This window comes from Pelodiscus sinensis, chromosome 9 (genome assembly GCF_049634645.1).
Source record: "Pelodiscus sinensis isolate JC-2024 chromosome 9, ASM4963464v1, whole genome shotgun sequence".
Classification (NCBI taxonomy): Eukaryota; Metazoa; Chordata; order Testudines; family Trionychidae; genus Pelodiscus; species Pelodiscus sinensis.
This window is the reverse complement of record NC_134719.1, coordinates 25,649,187-25,667,424: the sequence shown is the minus strand read 5'-3', so window position 1 is coordinate 25,667,424 and position 18,238 is coordinate 25,649,187. Positions and strand designations below refer to the sequence as shown.

Sequence of the window (18,238 nt, the reverse complement as noted above, 5' to 3'; positions counted from 1 at the left end):
TGAAGAAGCTGTAGGGGGAAACATGCTGGTTGAAAGTGAATTGGGGAAGAGAGAACACTCCTGCCTCCCCCACTATTTCTTATTTCATATTAGCTGACAGTGACCCATTGCAAGCCCTGAGGCTGCTCTAAGACACACAGAGGTCTGAATATGGAAAACACAAAAGGAGCATAGACATAGCTGAGTGCAGGAAGGGAGCAGTGGAGACTGCAGCCATCACTATGTAAATAAGCTGATTTTATGATACAGCTGGTGATTTCTTATTTATACCTCTAGTGATAAACAAACACAGATATGGCATCACTAAAAATGTCCAGTCAGCAAGAAGAACATAGCCTTGCTGATCAGTCATTCATATTTTATTGCTTAATTGGCTCACTAACTTTGCTCAGGGAGCATTAAAGTTCTGTTATAACTTATATTTGCATCAGCTAACAATGGAAGTATTTCAAACCCCATCCATCTGAAACCTGGTTGAAAGCACTAATTCTGAAAGCAATAATAAACTTGCCATGGTTTCAAGAACTTTTTTTTTTTGGCCAAGTCCTAGCTAAAAAAATAATAAACCCTGTTAGGTAAAATACCATTGAAATGAAGGTGCTCATTCAGTACAAGGGCCTCACTGCAATATGAAAAGGCTCTCCATCTTCCTACAATACTCCGTACTGTTCCTTGTGGCAAATTCAGCTCAGCACCTTTATTATGATACCTAACAGCTCCTTAAAAAGGTTTACCTTTCTGTACATCAGAAGTTATGTAGGTACAAGATATTTGCATACCAGCTTAAATTGTGAGATCTGGCCCTATGAGTCTGTCGCTACGTCTACACTACGAGCCTCTTCCACAAGAGGAAATACAAATGGAGCACTCATTTGCATTTTCAGATTCCTTTTGCTTAAGAAGTTTTTGCACAAAAAAAACGCTGTGGAGACGGCTCCTTTTTGCGCAAAAAAACCCTTTTGCACAAGAGCTGTACTTCCTCGAAAAATGGTGTTACTGTGGATATTCCCCTTGTCCATATGCACGTCTTCTCTTTTTTCTGAATCTTAAGAACTCCCGGTCTCAATGGGTCTCTCTATACTGCAAGAAAAATATGGCAGCAATGAGTCTGAGCCTTGGTCAATTGACTTATGCTTGTGGGGCTTAATTTGCAGGGCTAAAATTTGCAGCATAGCTTTAGACTCAGGGTAGAGCCCTGTTTGAGACCCACCGCCTCTCACAGGGTCCCCACCCAAACCTGAATGTTTGCTCTGCATCTTTTAGCCCTGCAGCCAAAGCCCTGTGGGACAGACTAAGTTGACCTAAAGTCAGCACCAGCCATCCTGCAGGTGTGGAGTATGCAGTGAAGTCACTTGTGTCAATTAGTCCTGCAGGCTAATTATGCAATTCATAAAATATCTCCTTTTATCAATTTTTAATATGTTGACCTTCAGTTTAATTGAATTACATTTTTATTCTTGTATTATGAGAGGATGAGTGCCTGATTTACTTTCTCAGTCTTATGCATTACTTTATATACCTCCATCACATAACTTGCCTTAACTACTTTCTACATTAAATCTTAATCTTTTCAATCTTCCCTGACATGAATAGCTTTCCATGCCTCTAATATTTTTCAATGCTCTGTTTGTTTCTGAAGAATTTTTATTGAGGTAGGTGGATCAGTGTGGGACAAAGTATTTTAAGTGATGGTCTACTATTGATTGTCACATAACATTATAATAATATTAGCTAAAATAAAAGTTAACTCTCGGGAGGTTGGGTGGGCAAGCTCATAACTGGAACTGACACATCTACTTGATTTGTATATGAATTAACAATTTTAACATGATTTTTAAATGACTATGTTTGCTTCTAATGCCCAACAACTCTCAATTACTTCACCTTCTTTGCTATTTTTATTTCCATGACCGTCATTTGTTTCTACTTAAAGTTGATTCAAACAAGTCCACAAACTTCAGGCACTTCTAACCACATGGATGGTGGTCATGCCTGCCAAGCCTGTAGATTCCATCGTTTTATGATTTTTTAATTGATTTTCATAAAGAAACAGGCAATGAAAAGTGAAATAAAGGGACATGACTTACAGATTATACGTGTTTGCTAATACTTCATGCTTCACAGGTTCTACAGTGGACTCATGCCTCTATATGACTTATCAAAGGAGCAAGGGACATACTTCAAAATTGGAGGATAGGGACATAATTCAAAATGACCTTAGCAAGTTAGAGAAATGGTCAGAGGTAAACAGGATGAAGTTTAATAAAGAGAAATGCAAAGTGCTCCACTTAGGAAGGAACAATCAGTTCCATACATACAAGATGGGAAGCGACTGTCTAGGAAGGAGCATGGCGGAAAGGGATCTAGGGGTCATAGTGGACCACAAGTTGAATATGAGTCAACGGTGTGATGCTGTTGCAAAAAATATCAACAGGTGTGTTGTAAGCAAAACTCGAAGTCATTCTGCCGCTCTACTCTGCACTAGTCAGGCCTCAGCTGGAGTACTGTGTCCAGTTCTGGGCACCACATTTCAAGAAAGATGTGGAGAAATTGGAAAGGGTACAGAGAAGAGCGACAAGAATGATTAAAGGTCTAGAGAACATGACCTATGAAGCCAGGCTTCATGAACTGGGCTTGTTTAGTTTGGAAAAAAGAAGATGAAGGGGGGACATGATAGCGGTTTTCAAATATCTAAAAGGGTGTCACAAGGAGGAAGGAGAAAATTTGTTCCTCTTGGTTTCTGAGGACAGGACAAGGAGTAATGGGCTTAAAGTGCAGCAAGGGAGGTTTAGATTGAACATTAGGAAAAAATTCCTAACTGTCAAGGTGGTCAAATATTGGAATAAATTGCCAAGGGAGGTGGTGGAATCTCCCTCTCTGGAGATATTTAAGAACAGGTTAGATAGACATCTGTCAGGGATGGTGTAGACGGAGCTTGGTCCTGCCTTGAGGGGGGCTGGACTCGATGACCTCTCAAGGTCCCTTCCAGTCCTATGATTCTAAGGCCAGACAATACTACATAGATATAATATGGGGGGAGGGAGGGAAAGAGTAAAAGTAATAAGATATCTGAATAGGGAGAAGAAGGGACTAGTATTGGGATGAAAATTGAGGAAGGATTAAGTAGAATGGTGGGCTACCCATTCTTTGAACCATGAAGCATCTTTATTAAAGCTGTTGAAGTACAGGCCTCAGAAATGCTGACTCACTAATTCTGAGACACATCTCCTTCTAAAAGTAGTACTTCCAGGAAAAAGCACAGTGAAACAAAGGCCCCCTCCAAAATTTGGCATCCTGAAAAGTAAATAGGAACTGTGGAGGCAGGAAATAGAAACATGGCTGACATTTTCATTGGCAAGCCATTTCTCACTTAATGCTTATTTTCAGAAGGAATAAAATGCTGTGTACATATAGAAATAATAATATGATAAAGTTCCTCATTGCCAAAAGCTACAAATAGTGCATATTTGTACTATGTGCATGCAGGAAACTCTCTAGCTATTTTACAACTGTCCAACTGAATTAGTACAGACAGCCAACAGCAAACTATATACTTGAAGGAACTCGCTGTTTGAACAATTTCGACTCAATGAGTAATCTTTGTGTGTCAGTGAAACAGCTAATTAATAGAATTAGAGGCCTAGAAAAAAAACAGAATTGCTATAGAATTAGTGCTCAACAATGAGGATGTTTACCCAAGGTTCTCAGAACCCAAAACAGTGGTAATTGAACTATTTATTTCTAGACAGGTGTCAGGAATAAGTCAATAGGCCACAGCTCCTCTGTCTGATAAACGATCAGTACAAACAAGAATGTTTTTAGGTAACAGTATTTCTATAAGGATAAATTTACTGGCCCTTCAAGCCACATATGACAGTCTTCAGAAGTCTGACAATTGGGGTACCCTTGCTGGGACTCAGGGCTTTGCTCCACTCCTGCTAAAGCCCCAAGTCCTGGCAGGTACTTTTGCAGGGATGAAACCCCTAAAGACCACCTCTCTGACAGACAGGAGACTCTATAGCACCACTGCACTGCAAGGCAGAGGTCCTGGGCTCCCTAGCTCCCTTTCTGGTAGAAAGAGAAATGGGGGCAAACCCCCGCCTCTCTCTCAGGTTATATCTACACTACAGAATTTTTTCAGGATGCTTCTGGTATCCCAGAAAAACTCTGCCTCATCCAGGGAATGCGTCTGCTCTTCTGAAATTTTTTTCAGAAGAGCAGACACTTTTTCAGCATCCCTGTAAACCTCGTTTTACAAGGAAGAAGGGATGTTCCGGAAAAGGAGTTTTTTCCAACATTTGGCCTAGTGTAGATGGGCCAAATGTCAGAAAGGCCTCTTTGAAAAAAAGAAGTGGAAAAAGCTATGCAAATTGCAGTTCACAATTTGCATAGCTTTTTCCGGAAAAACAGTATCATTTAGACATAGCCTTGTACACACATGCACATGCGCACAAAGATTAGCAGCCCAAAAATTTATATATACACTGAAAATCTGAGATGGTTTCAAGTGAGCAGGTTTCTAGGGGCCTATTAGGAAGCTCCTTGCCCAAAGAAAAGCTTCTTCAGACCGCTCCTAAGCACACTTTCTAACTAAACTCTTTATAGATTTTTCTGGGACAAAGCACATAATTTGTAATGACCGCTAACAAGCTAACAGTTTCCCTAACAACAATTCATTATACTCATCAGCAAGCCAGCTTCAGAAAAAAATTTACAAACACAGATAATCAGAATCTGTATCCGTTTTCCACATCCCCTGCCTCTTCTTCACCCGTTCTCTATCTTATGAATCTGGCCTTTCACTTATCCATTCCAGTTTGTAAAACTGCAGCTTGCAGTGATCTTTGTCTGTCTAAGCAAGGTGAGATCTTTTTCCTGACTCTGTGGTGTCCTCCTTTCCAGCAATAGGGTGGGGAGGAGAGCAATTTAAGTGCACAAGATGGCTGTAGACAGAGTAGATACCAGACCCAGTCTTCTCATAACACAGAGATACACCTTAGCTGTGTCTAGACTGGCAAGTTTTTCTGCAAAAGCTCCTGCTTTTGCGGAAAAACTTGCCAGCTGTCTACACTGGCCGCTTGAATTTCCGCAAGAACACTGACGATCTCATGTAAGAAATCAGTGCTTCTTGCGGAAATACTATGCTGCTCCCGTTAGGGCAAAAGTCCTTTTGCGCAAAAGGGCCAATGTAGACAGCTCAGATTTGTCTTGCGCGAAAATGGCGATCGGGGCTTTTCTGCACAAAAGCGCGTCTAGATTGGCCATGGATGCTTTTGCGCAAAAGAGCTTTTGCGGAAAAGTGTCCGTGCCAATCTAGACACTTTCCCACAAATGCTTTTAACAGAAAACTTTTCCGTTAAAAGCATTTGTGGAAAATCATGCCAGTCTAGACGTAGCCCTTGTGTAAGAGTCAGCACGAAAGAATGTAGGGGCATTTGAGCGAGAAACAAAATGGAAAAGCGAGACTGTCAACACTGGCAAGGCAAAGGGAAGGGCCAAAGCCATAGGAAACAAAAGGGGAGAAGTGGGAAGGGCCAGAGCAGTGACAGGCCTTTTAAAGTGAAGCCAGGTGGCTTGAATTCGATGTGGTGACATAGGAAGAGCTAATGGAGGATTTCGGCAAGCAGGTGAAATGGATTTCAGAGATCTTAACAGCATTGCTCTGAATAGATTGGAAGGGGCAATTCAGAAGGCCGGAAAATAATCAAAGTGGGAGCTGGTGAAGGTCTGGGTGAGTTTTAAGTGTAGGGATAGAGTGAAAAGGATGAATCTTAGAAATATTATGAAAGCAGAAGCAGCAATATTTGGAGACAAGAAAGAAGAATGAGGAGAAGGCCCTAGAGCTTGGGTGACAGTTAAAGTTGCCCAAGAAGAGGAGTATATGCCTGCACTACTTAGGCAGCCTGGCCATCTGGCAACCTCTTAATCTCACAAAGGGTAAGTGTACACAGCAGTGTTATTTTGGAATAACACAATGCTTGTCTACACTACAAGCCTTTATTTCAAAAGAATGTTGAGCTGGAGGACTTTACTCTGATTCATGGTAACCCTCATTTCATGAGGAGTAAGGGAAATTCAAGAAGAATATTCTTCCTTAGACTTCCTGCTGCGTAGATGCCGCCAAAAGCCAAATTAAGCAATTTTGACTTAAGCTACACAATTGACATAGCTGATGTTGCATAGGTTAATTTGACTTTAGCTCTGCTGTGTAGACATACCCAAACACACAGTGTTCTTTCAGTCTTTATGAGGAAGAATAAAACAGCTACTGTGAGAAGCCAGGCATCTATTTATATTCTGATTTATTTTTTTAATTGCTCTTTTGCAAGCTTTTCAAATTTATGATATTTTACAGAAAACTGGAAAACCATTAGAAACTGTGGGTGAAGCTCAACTTTTTAATATCATGACACCAATAAGGCTTTACTTTAAAGCAAGGTGGGGATGGAACCTAGCAAATTAAGTTTTACTTTCTTGAAATATTCCACATGTGGAATGATTTGTCTGCTGCTGAACTGCAGTTATAAATTACCAGGTACAATACCAATAATCTGAGCACTGTATTGAAATTGCTTCTTTGTCAGCCTTTGTGGCTAGTGAAAAACTAAAAAATAAATTTCAAAAATGAAAAGAATTGATGAGAATTAAAGCAAGATAAGGAAAATGAGGGGTTGGGATGAAGACAACCTGCTAATGAATGGCTGTGTTTTAGAAATTAAAACAGTTTATTAGACAGTCTCATGAATAGAGAGTTCTTTTCAGAATTCTAGAGCATGACAGAATGCAATTAGGTTTAATGGACCAGATTGGCCTCTCATTTACACAGATATAAATCAGGTGAAATTCCACTGAAGTTAATAGTCCTTTGTTTATCTCTTAGTTTCAGGCATGTTCTTTCCCTTATCCAGAAATCTGGTTACAAATGCTTTCAGAATAGTATATGAATTGTATATTTATTACTTTTGTACATTATATTCTTATCTTTCCATGCCTCCATTTTTAGGTTTGTCAAAAGAATCAAAGATTTAAAATTAAAAACAGTAAAGTGATCCTTAGGCTAAACTCTTATCTGATGCAGCCATGGCTATTAAGCAACCATTTATCATAATGGTTTGTTTGGGCTTTTGTCAGAGAGGGCTGGTCAACACTTCTTCCATAAGCTCTTGTTGGATAAAGATTTTGCTTTTCTGAGAGCAAAGCTAGCTAATGAGACATTCCATTTATGAAGAGTTAAGGTTACACATGAGAAATAGGAGTGTTTATCAAGAATGAAGAGAGCCATTTGAAAAGGTTGGTACAGAATGTTTCCTGTTATTTCCCTTAGAACCTTTTAAGGTTGAGGAAGATACAAGTTCAAAACTGGTGTTGTGAATCCAAATAAAGAATAACTAAGCTAAGGGCTTTTTAAGAACTGGAGTCTAGAGGTTCTTAAATATTATACAGCTTTAGCTAATGTTCTGGCTGCTATGCTTTTTCATCTCTCTCTCTATATATATTTATATATAAATTTCCCTGCAGGAAGACAGAGTGGCATCATGTCACTTTGCATCCCGCTGCCTGTCTCCACCCTCAGCCACAAGGCCTTTCCCCTCCCCAGTGCTCCAGAGGGGTCGGGGGAGAGTCTGGACTGCCACACCGCAGCCTCAGCCTGGCAGCCACGGGGAGAGAGCCAGGGCTGGCATGTCCTTGGCCCAACAGCCGGGGATGCAGAGAGCTGGGGCTGGTGCAGCTTCAGTCCGGTGACTGGGGGAGAGGGAGAACGTAAGAACGGCCGTACTGGGTCAGACCAAAGGTCCATCTAGCCCAGTAGCCTGTCTGCCGACAGTGGCCAACACCAGTTGCCCCAGAGGCGAAGGACCAAAGACAATGATCAAGCGATTTGTCTCGTGCCATCCATCTCCAGCCTCTGACAAAGAGGCCAGGGACACCATTCCTACCCCCTGTAGGGGAGAGTAGGGGCTGCCTTCCCCCAGAGAGAGGGAGGTTGGCAAGTGTAGTGAGCAGGGGATACAGCCCTCAGCAATATTAATAGACTTTGAATCTTTAATCCACAGCAACCATTTACAGACTGTTGTTATCCCACTTAAAATGGTCACAATGATTTCTCTGTAACTTTCATAGAAAGTTAGAGAGAACTCTTTATCAGCAAAGCCTTCTGAAGTTCCATTGCAATGATCTTACTGAGTAGCTCAAATGAGAATTCTGTACATTGGAACAAGTACCTTTATTAGCTATCACTGAAATAGTGCAATGTATAAAACCTATAACATTCTCCCTTTATTTTATTCCAAATTAGTAGTTGAAAGCATTTTTAAACAAATTATATTACTATTGAGACTCTCTTGAAATTATTCTGAACAATTTTAACAGGCTTTAATTTAAAGCTTCTTCACTCCCTGGTGATTAATTTTGTGATTAATACTGCCAAACTTCTAATATACTCTAACATACCTAATGGAGAAGATGGTTCATTTGTGACCATCTAATGTAACTGATCCTATATGAAACATTGCAACCCACTTTGCATACATAGCAAAGTAACATATTGAACACTTTTTATAAAAGTATAATGGTTTTTGATTGCTACTGAAAGAGGCTATGTTTCAGTTTTTCTTCACACTTCTCAGCTGTCCTTGATTTCCTTTTGATCCTCTTTGCAGTCTGTAGTGGGCCTGTCTTGAAGAGATTTGCACTGACTTCAAACCATATTTTTAGAATAGCCTTTGTTAATTTGAGGTAAATTTAGTTCCAATTCATTTAATTCATAATCATGAGGCTTGAAAGGGTTGAGACCATTTTTTAAAATCTGTGTGATTGATAAATCATATAATCCTATATTATGATTTCACTGTTATGCTGATGATAATGCAGAGTAAACATTTTCATCAAGTTAGTACTATAACAGTGATAACAAATTGTTAGTGTGGTGATAGAGAAGAAGTAAAAACAAATTCTGGTGATCTTCAGTACTTGCTTGGAATGGCATCTTTTTTGGCAGTTTAATTCAAGTTTCCACGCATTAATATAAATGTTTATAGCAATTGGATCAACATGTTTGTCTTTCAATTTATCTGCAGATGAACACTTTGTCTCTTACCAAATCATTTTGAATCACCATAAAGTAGTAAAACCTTTTGTTTAGCAAGTCTTATATGGGACGTTAGAAAACATTTTTGTAGATCTTAGTAGCAAATTTTGTAACTCGATTTCTGGGCTGTTAAATATTAGCACTATTTTATTTTTTATATACCATGTCAAAAGCCAATATACCATGTTAGTGCATAACGTTGATACCAGGGTTTCAAGCAGAGCTACATTAATCCCTCTATTAGCTGCTAGAAACCTGCCCTTCCTCAGTTGCCACTCTGTTAAATTATAATACTTCCCTACTTGGTGTTACATGCTCAAAATGGAATAAAATGGGACCCTAGAAATGGTTAACCAAAAAAGGCAAATATCCTTTCTGATTACAATCACTCTTCATTTTAAAAATAGCAATATTCTCATTTAAGATGACAACACCAGCAGGTAAAGAATGTAGCACCACATTTGGCTTATTATTTCAGGACTCAAACTTTTGGGAGAGATTTCCAGTGTAAGCTCTCAAATGGTCATCAACTGGTGACCATCTAATTCTTTAGATGAAGGAATTACTATGTTCATCGGACCATAGAAAATTAACATTGTTAATGTACTTAATTACGTGATGCAAAAGTTCATTGTATTTCATGTGACAAAATTTAGATAGCTGTATATGGGGAAACAATAGCAAAAGGCAGTACTTGAGATACAACATTCTCTTATTTATCAAAGTGTCTGGCTTGATTTTTAAACCTGCATAACCCCAATGACTACCATGGCGTTAATCCTGATTGACACCAGTGTAATTTAGAGCAAATTCAGCGTTATCATTTCTGTAGTTATGAAATAAAATAGAATTGATAAGCAATTAGAAGATTTGCTTTTCAACATACTTTTGAATCTCTCATTAATTCTCTTTTCAGGCTAATTTTATAGTTTTTACATTTCTTTTGTTTACCTTCCAAAGCCTGTTCTCCAGTTCACGGTTATTATTTAACCTTAAAATTTCTCAGTGGTTGATCTTTAGTACTTTTCATGGTGTATACTGTCCATTTCTTAGACTTAAATGTATCAATTTAATGCAAAGCTTCTGCATTTTTCAAACTGCGACCAATTTTTACATTGAAACAAGTTTGACTCTAACCCCTCTATTTCCATGAGTACATTATGCTTATTTCATTTCTTACTTTGATTTGTTTTTTTCTTAATGACCAACATTTACTATTGCACATACATCTCAGACAGTTATGTGGCAATAACGAGGAAAAGGCAATTACTACACTCACTTTCAATTTATCATCATTTATGTCTGTGGTATAACTGTGCTTGTTTAGAGGAATAGAGACATTCTAAAATATGAGTTCAGGCAGATTTGTTGATGAAAATTACCTTAAAACAGCAAAACAACATAACATTTTTCCACTTAAATATATATATATATAGAAAATTTCTTAGAAAGGAAAAATAATTGGGACCCAAGACATCTGACGCCCTGTGTGCACTGTGCAAATCATTTTAATCTCTATTTAACTCATTTGCCCCTCTGTAAAATGAGATATTTCCTCCCATCTTTTGTCTGCCTTCCTGTAGTTGAATTACAGGCGCTTTGTAGCAGAGACTAATTCTAACTATGTGTGTGTTCATCACCTAGCACAAACTGACCCTAATCTCAGTTGGGGCATCTAAATACTAATAGAATACAAATAATGATGTGTAGAAGAGCTACTTTATTCAAAAACTAAAGAAGTGAGGACAACTGTCCAAGCATACTATGGAGAAATACTCAATGCAACACCACAAATTAGATTAATACAGGATAAAATTTGTCAACAAAGATTAACACAGTAAAAAAATATAAAGAAATAAGAGTAACAGGAAAGTACTTGGAAAGTTAAGAAAAAGGTTGCTCTAGTGAGAAATAAGGTTGCTAGATGTTTTCAACAAAAATACCGGACACGCTTGACATTACATCACAAGCTATATTACATCTTATTTATAAAATACCAGACTTATATTTTCTCATTTTTTTCCCCTCAATTTGTTTCCTAAACAGAGAGCTCAAATATTGGACTGTTCTGTTCAAAACTGGATACCTGGCAACCCTAATGAGAAAGCGTCTTTTTGTTGACATTTATAACTTGGAAAGAGGACATCTGGGTTTCACTTTGAATGAAGGGCAATTTAACGTTTATAAGAGTTGAATTGTAATACAAATAAAAATGTATTTATGTAAAACGTTTAAACAGAATGCCTGATCAAAATTAGACAGAGAAATTGTTTTAAATTCAATGTCACATTCAAATCTGTCCCTATAAATGATTATTTAAACACTACAATGAAAAATTGTACATTTGGGCTGATTACAGAAGTTACTAGCATGCTGAAAAATGACATATATAATGTATTCAAAAGATTACAATGATTGCGCCATGAAGAGGGAACGAGGTCTGTGTTTCTGCACCTAAAGCAACTCAATCTTCCCTATTCACTATGCAAAAAAGTGCCATTATTGTAATCTGTTAACATTGTTTCATAGGCATAATGAGGAAGTGGGTCTGGCCCACGAAAGCTCATCACCTAATAAACCATCTTGTTAGTCTTTAAAGTGCTACATAGTCCTGTATTTTGCTTCAGGATTTTACCAGTACACCTAAGTCCTGGGCGAGTGGGTGAGGAGCAGCACTGTGCTCCTGGAAGGGGTGGGGCCGAGGGCAGACAGTCTTCAGCGCCACCTGGAACAAACATCTCAGGAGCAGCTAACAAAGCTGGTCACCGGGCAGCCCTCAGCACTGCCTGGAGTGTGGTTTTTTTTTTTTAATAGATACATTTTTCAAAATAATTTTGTAATTCTCAGGTCTGAAACATCGATTCCAGGGGCAGAAGAGACCACTCTGAGTTATGTCCTGTGTTAGCCAGGAGAACGTCCCCAAAATAATACCTAGAGCATCTCTTAGAAAAGCCTCCAATTTTTATCTTAAAATAGTCACTAATAAAGAATCCAGCGTGATACCTGGACTACATCTAGACTGCAGGCTTCTTTTGAAATAAGCTTTTCCAGAAGAGATCTTCCAGGAAAACTTTATTTTGAAATAGCATGTCAATATGCAAAAAGCGCAATGAAGTAGCAGTGTGCTGATTTGAAAGATAGCATCCACACTGATTGGATGCTATCTCGCATTTAAAGCCACCCAGAACCAGTTCACGCAGGGCAATAAGTCAGCAGTTGCTTCCGGGTGCTGTCGCCTAAGGCTGAGACACATACTTAAAGGGACCCCCCCAAACAGCTGTTTCTCATCTTCTGCTGCTTGCTTACCTCTATGAGGGACAGCAAAGCATTTGCAGTACATGCTCTGGTTGCCCTGCTTCAAGGTATATACTGTCTTCTTGCCATGGAGCCAGAGCTGCCCCTGGACGTGTGATGGCCCCACGCTGCCATGCTGCAGTTTCTACAGGCTGCCATCATGGCTCTGCATGAGCTCAACTCCGAGCTCATCATTGAGAGCCTCTGCCTGTGTGGGGGAGCAACGCCCTTGCAACTACACCCCATGGTAGAGAGAAAGTTCTGGAGGCTGGACACCAGTTCCAACTGGTGGGACCAGCTGGTCATGGAGCAATGGGATGACCAGCAGTGGTTCCATAACTTCAGGATGAGGCAGGAGATGTTCATGGAGCTGTGTGCCTGGCTCGCCCCTGCTAACAACACGACACCCAGATGCGACCCACCCTCCCTCCCTCCCCCCAGAGAAGCAGGTCACCATTGCCATCTGGAAGCTCGCAACAGACAGTTACCGGTCTGTGGGCAACCAGTTCAGTATGGGAAAGGCCACCATCAGGGCCCTCCTCATGGGGATGTGGCCTACCCCCTCATGCCATGGCTGGGACCCCCAGGCTAGAATCACACCAGCAGCTCAGTGACAATTCAAAGAGACAAGAAGAATGCTGATGTATCATTTATTGGATCTTTTCTGTTAGTGAAAGAAACATGCTTGTGAGCTCCACAGCTCTTCTACAGGCCTTTTCCACCTTCTCTCATATCCTCTAACCTATTCAGCTACAGCAACACTGTCACTGATTTAAAGAATCCTTTCTTAAACTCATGCACTTTCTCATGACTACAGGACCTTTCCATGTTCCCCCACTTAAGAAATCCTTATACTCCTAAAAGGGAAGGTGTAGGGAGCTGTCTCCCAAGCAGCCTACGCTCCAGAGTCTTCTCCATGTCTTCAGACAAATATAACTGGTGACATTTGTTCACACATTGCCCAGGAGTGGCCTTCATCTGTACTCAGACCTTGTGCTAGCAAGTGGGGAGGCATTGCCTCCCCAAGGTGTTGTGTGAATTTCCCAGGTTACTGGGTGGAGGCTCAAGCCATTTCTGTGATGGATGGATGGATGGATGGATGGATGGATGGATGGATGGAGAGGAACCCCTAGATATTGAACCCAGCCCTGGCTGCAGCTGGCGCTACCTCGCTGAAGGGTTACACATATTCGTCCATAAATATTTAGGAAAACTAGATAGTTACAATTGAACAAGAAAGACTTTGTCAACTTATGTTTAACACCTTCTGGGAATACTTTCTGTGCTCCATTTCTCTTCCTAAAAACCTCTCCTTCCAGCTTATTCCTTTCAGCATTTGATGCAGTTTCTCAGTTCAAGTTCTTTCAAGTGAAGGATCTTCTAGTATTTGCAGCTTCAAGTACTAACTCTTTCCAGTTTACTGCAGTTAAATGCTCTGAATTTCTGTCTTTAAGTTAACTTCATATTCTACAAAATACATTGATGACTGTAGTACCTTTCCCAACCCTTTGTCAAAGTTTGTTTGATCTCTCTCTTTCAGCATAGCATATTGTTAATGTTTCATTTTTTTTCCTCTTTTACAAAAAATGCAGTTTAGCTCATGCCTCTTCATTTTCACCTGCTGCTTATAAGGCGCTATATGGGGGAAAGATCTTTAATCCAGTGGGCGAAACCCAAATGTATATAGAATCAGACTAGCAATAAAGGTATGCTTTTTTAACAGTGAGGGGAATTAACCATTGAAGCAGCTCACCTGTGGACAGGATGGATTCTATCACCAGCAGTCTTTAAATTAAAAGCTGGTGTCATTCTAAAGATATGGTATAGCTCATTCTATGTGACAGATGAGGAATTACTGGGTTAGATGCTATGGTATGTAACCAGATGTAAAAGGCCAAAGTCTTCTGATCTTAAAAATCTATTAATGCATTCTTCTATTTATTGGCTCCTAGATAGTATTCCTGTCTTATTCTAGTTCATCCATTAACTGCAGAATTTACCTTTTCTTCTAAATGCTGTTTCTTAAATTTTGCTTCATTAGATTTTTAGCTCTGTGCATATCCTAAACAAAAACAAAAAAACACAACCAAACAAAAAATCCAAACCCAAAAACTCACATGCGTCACTTTCTCCTGAATATTTCTCTCTAACATGCTAAAATAACTCATTCCTATACTGCAGTTTCTTTTGCTCATCTTATCCAGTTCTGTTACTAATTTATATGTGGCTTTCTTCCCCCCCCCCCCCCCCCCGACTTGGCAGAATTGTTCTTTTTCCACACCATATTTTTCTAATTGTTCTTTGTGTATTTGATTTTCCATATCTTTAAAATGCTGCCTTGAGGGGGTGGGGGGCATATGTCAGTGATTTTTTTTATCTCCATGTCTAGCTGTAGCACGTTCGCACAATTGCTCATTGCAAGAGAACTTCCAGTTCTTAGGTTCTGTGGACCAGATTCAGCTGTCATATTGCAAATCCTTACCACCCTATAAGCAGTTCCACCTTTGCATTTCAGATAAATTGTATTACATAAAACTGTCATGCATTTAGTTACTTGTCTAAATTGAAGCCACCAGTCTCTATTCTATGTACACAGATGCCCTTAAAGGCAACAAATTGGTCATCTGTATCTCTCGTGATCAGTATCATCTGCAATATTGTCATTTTACATAATAACACCTCTTACCTCGGTCTCCTGTTTCTGGCAATAGAATTTGGAATGAAATCACCATCATGGTCTACTAGCTGGGAGATAGAGGACCTAAGTTCCACTTCTAACTGTGCCTCTGATTTCCTGTGTGCAGTCAGATAGATCATTTAACTTTTGTTGTGACTCACACCACCCACAGAATGGGGAATAATAATACAGCTTATCTACCTTCATAAAGCAGTTTGAGCTCAAAGAATAAGAACATTATGCAATCAATTATAAATTATCATCCCTCAAAATTAAAAGTCTTCCCTCAACAAACACTGCATTTCATAATCTGCAAGGTAAATGATTCAATTAACATGGTGAATGTTGCTACATATACTTGCTAGAGCAGTGGTCACCAACCAGTAGATTGATCTACCGGTAGATCTTGGAGCCTCTAACAGGTGATCCTGCCTGGTATGGCCAGGAAGCTATCAAACACTGGTACTTCCATTGCCCCTCCACCCACTGTCATGCTGCTCCTGCCCTCTGCCTTAGAGCTGCCCCCCTGGGAGCCTCCTGCTTGCTGTGTGGGGGGGAGACGAGTGGGGCTGATGTCAGGGTGTCCCTCCTCTACTGTACCCTATCTCCACACACAGAGAAGGGGATGGAGGAAGCTTGGCAATGCAAATCTCTGTCACTCTCACACACTATGTGTGTCTGTCATACTCGCAAACACACACTGTCCTTCATGCTCATCTCCTGACCCAACACATATGTGGGGTGTTGTTGTTTCTTCTGTTACTGCTTGCAAAGTGGCTTATTTTTGAGTTTTGACTGGTCTGTGCATTTCACAATTTTCATTTCTCTCTTATGCTTAAATTTAATTATTTGAGGAGTGAGTTCTAAAATGCCTAACCTGTTGTGGCTGGAGTAATTATCCCTGTTGTAATTGCTGGTCCTGGAAGTGGTTGGCATGTCCCTGCAGCCCCTGAGAGAGGCAGAGCAGGGTGGTCTCCACATGCTGTCCTTGCCAGCAGACACCACTCCTGCAGCTCCCATTGATCAATAACGGGGAACCGCAGCCAGTAGGAGCTGTGGGCTCAGTACCTGTAGATGAGGGGCAGCACATGGTGCCATGGAGCCACTGCTGTACATGCCAGCTGCTTTCAGGAGCACTGCAGAGCCAGGGAAGGAGTAAGCCTGTCTTAACCCCACTGCTCCACCACTCGGAAGCCATCTCAGTTAACTAATGCCGAGCCAGAACCTGCTGCTTCCTGAACCCCTGCCCCAGCCCAGAACCTCCTCCTGCACACAACCTCCTGCCCCAGAGATGAGTTTCCCTGCACCCAAACTCCTTCCCAGAGCTTGCACTCTGAAACCCCTCCTGGACCCTGTGGCGGGGTCCCCACCCCATCCTCTCCTCCCCGAGATTAAAGCAGGCCCACCCAACTCGCAGACCCTGAGGCCTGGTCTGGGGGGTTTAAAAGCAGGCCCTAAGGCCTAGTCCAGCAGCCACCACAACAGGCCCGGAGGCCTAGTCCACGCCCTGACTCCCTCTCCACTGGATCCCAATCCAGGGCCCTATTAATGGTGGGTGGTTCCCACCACTGGCTCAGCAGGGGGTCCTCCCCAAAACACACCAAGCCCACTAGGGTTTTCCCTGCCCCGGGTTGCTTCCTACCCCAGCCTTATGGCTGACGGAGGTCCCACCTGGCAGTGGCAACATCAGCCGGTCCCGTCTCTGGGGCAGCAGCACAGGGGATGTCCACTGCAGCAGGGCGGGCAGCCCCCCGGAGTCAGCGTTGGGGGCATGCTCACCCCAGGGATGGTAGCAGCAATAAGGACGGTCCCTCTGGCTCTGATTCTGGCAGCAAGTCCAGCTGCAGCCCTGCAGTTGGGGCTAGAGCTCCTTCCTCCCCGGCGGTCTGCCCCAACTGAGCAGCCCGGCAGCCTTTTATAGTGAGGCTGTACTGCGAGCATGCCCGGTAAGGCTGTGGGGGAGGGGCGTATTCTACCCAATAGACGGGCTCCCCTCCCTCCTGCTCAGTGCGGGGCAGGCTAGCCCCGTCACAGACCCCAATACCCCACCCTGGGCTAAGTCCGGAGTTCCTCCCCACTCCAAAATCTATGGCTCTAGACTAGAGCCTACACCCCCAACCCCCTATCCCAGCCTGTTAAAAGTGAGTCAGAATGGGAGAAGAAGGGGGAGGGAGTGAAGAGGGTGAGGCCTCAGAGAAGGGGTGGAGCGGGGCAGGGCCTCAGAGAATGAGTGGGAAGGAAATGCAGAAAGGGTATTTGGGTTTGAGGTAGATCTTACATTGCACTTAAATTGAAAAAGTGCTCTTGTGGTTAAAAATGTTGGAGACAAGTGTGCTACAGAGTATATAGATTCATGTTTGGACCAATCAAGCATGTCCATTCTAAGCACTGGCATTCAGAGGCATCTCTCTCCCACATTCAGTCTGGCACAGAAATTAAAGCAGCTGCACTTGGGAGCAAAGGGGCAATAATTCTTCAGTGCATCTGAGCTCAGGATTCAGGCATTTACCATTTTCAGCATTATTTTAGCTGGTAAGCTGTAACTGCATTATCCAGCTCGCACTCCTCTGTCTTATTTACAGAATGGAAACTGGTATCAAAACCATAGTCTACTTGGGAATTAAATTCAGCAAATAATTAGATGAACAATAAGGGATAATTGAAACCTGAAACGCAGATTAAGGAAGACCTAGGAAGAGGATCAACATCTTGTCTTCTGGGGAAGAATAAAGGCAGTTAAAATGATGTTAACACTGCAATTTAATTATTGTGTACAGATGCTTCCACTAAGTTCCCCAAAATGGTACTTTTGCACAGTTAATTTTAAAAATGGCAATACAGCAAATTGCAGGGCCAATCCTGTAGAAAACTTGAAAACACACCGTTGCTTATGCATTTAGCTCATTATCTATTTGCATGTGTTCTTATATAAGAACACTAGGGAGCTGCATTCTCTGCTCATTATTCTCACCACCACCCCCTCTCTGGGGATAGGTGTTTGGACCGGGGGAGGGGGCAGGAGCAGGCTGGCAGAGTGTCTGGCTATGGGGGAAGAGGCTGGAGATGTGGGGTCATGGCAGAAGGAGTGAGGGAGCTGAGAGGGGTCAGACTTGGATGGCAGAGGTGATCCAGCACGGCTTGGGCGAGGGGTTGGACTCAGATGGTAGAAGGTGGACTCG

General features: G+C 41.5%; 1 protein-coding gene across 1 annotated transcript in view; it reads right to left on the bottom strand.

Annotated features, from left to right (window-relative positions):
- PTGFR (prostaglandin F receptor) overlaps positions 1–17,102 on the bottom strand; it is a 205,740-nt gene extending 188,638 nt beyond the window's left edge. Inside the window, exon 1 of the mRNA XM_014580179.3 lies at positions 16,731–17,102. The gene's annotated coding sequence lies outside the window, so the exon portion shown is untranslated. The remainder of the gene's footprint in view (positions 1–16,730) is intronic.
- Positions 17,103–18,238: the final 1,136 nt, after the last annotated feature.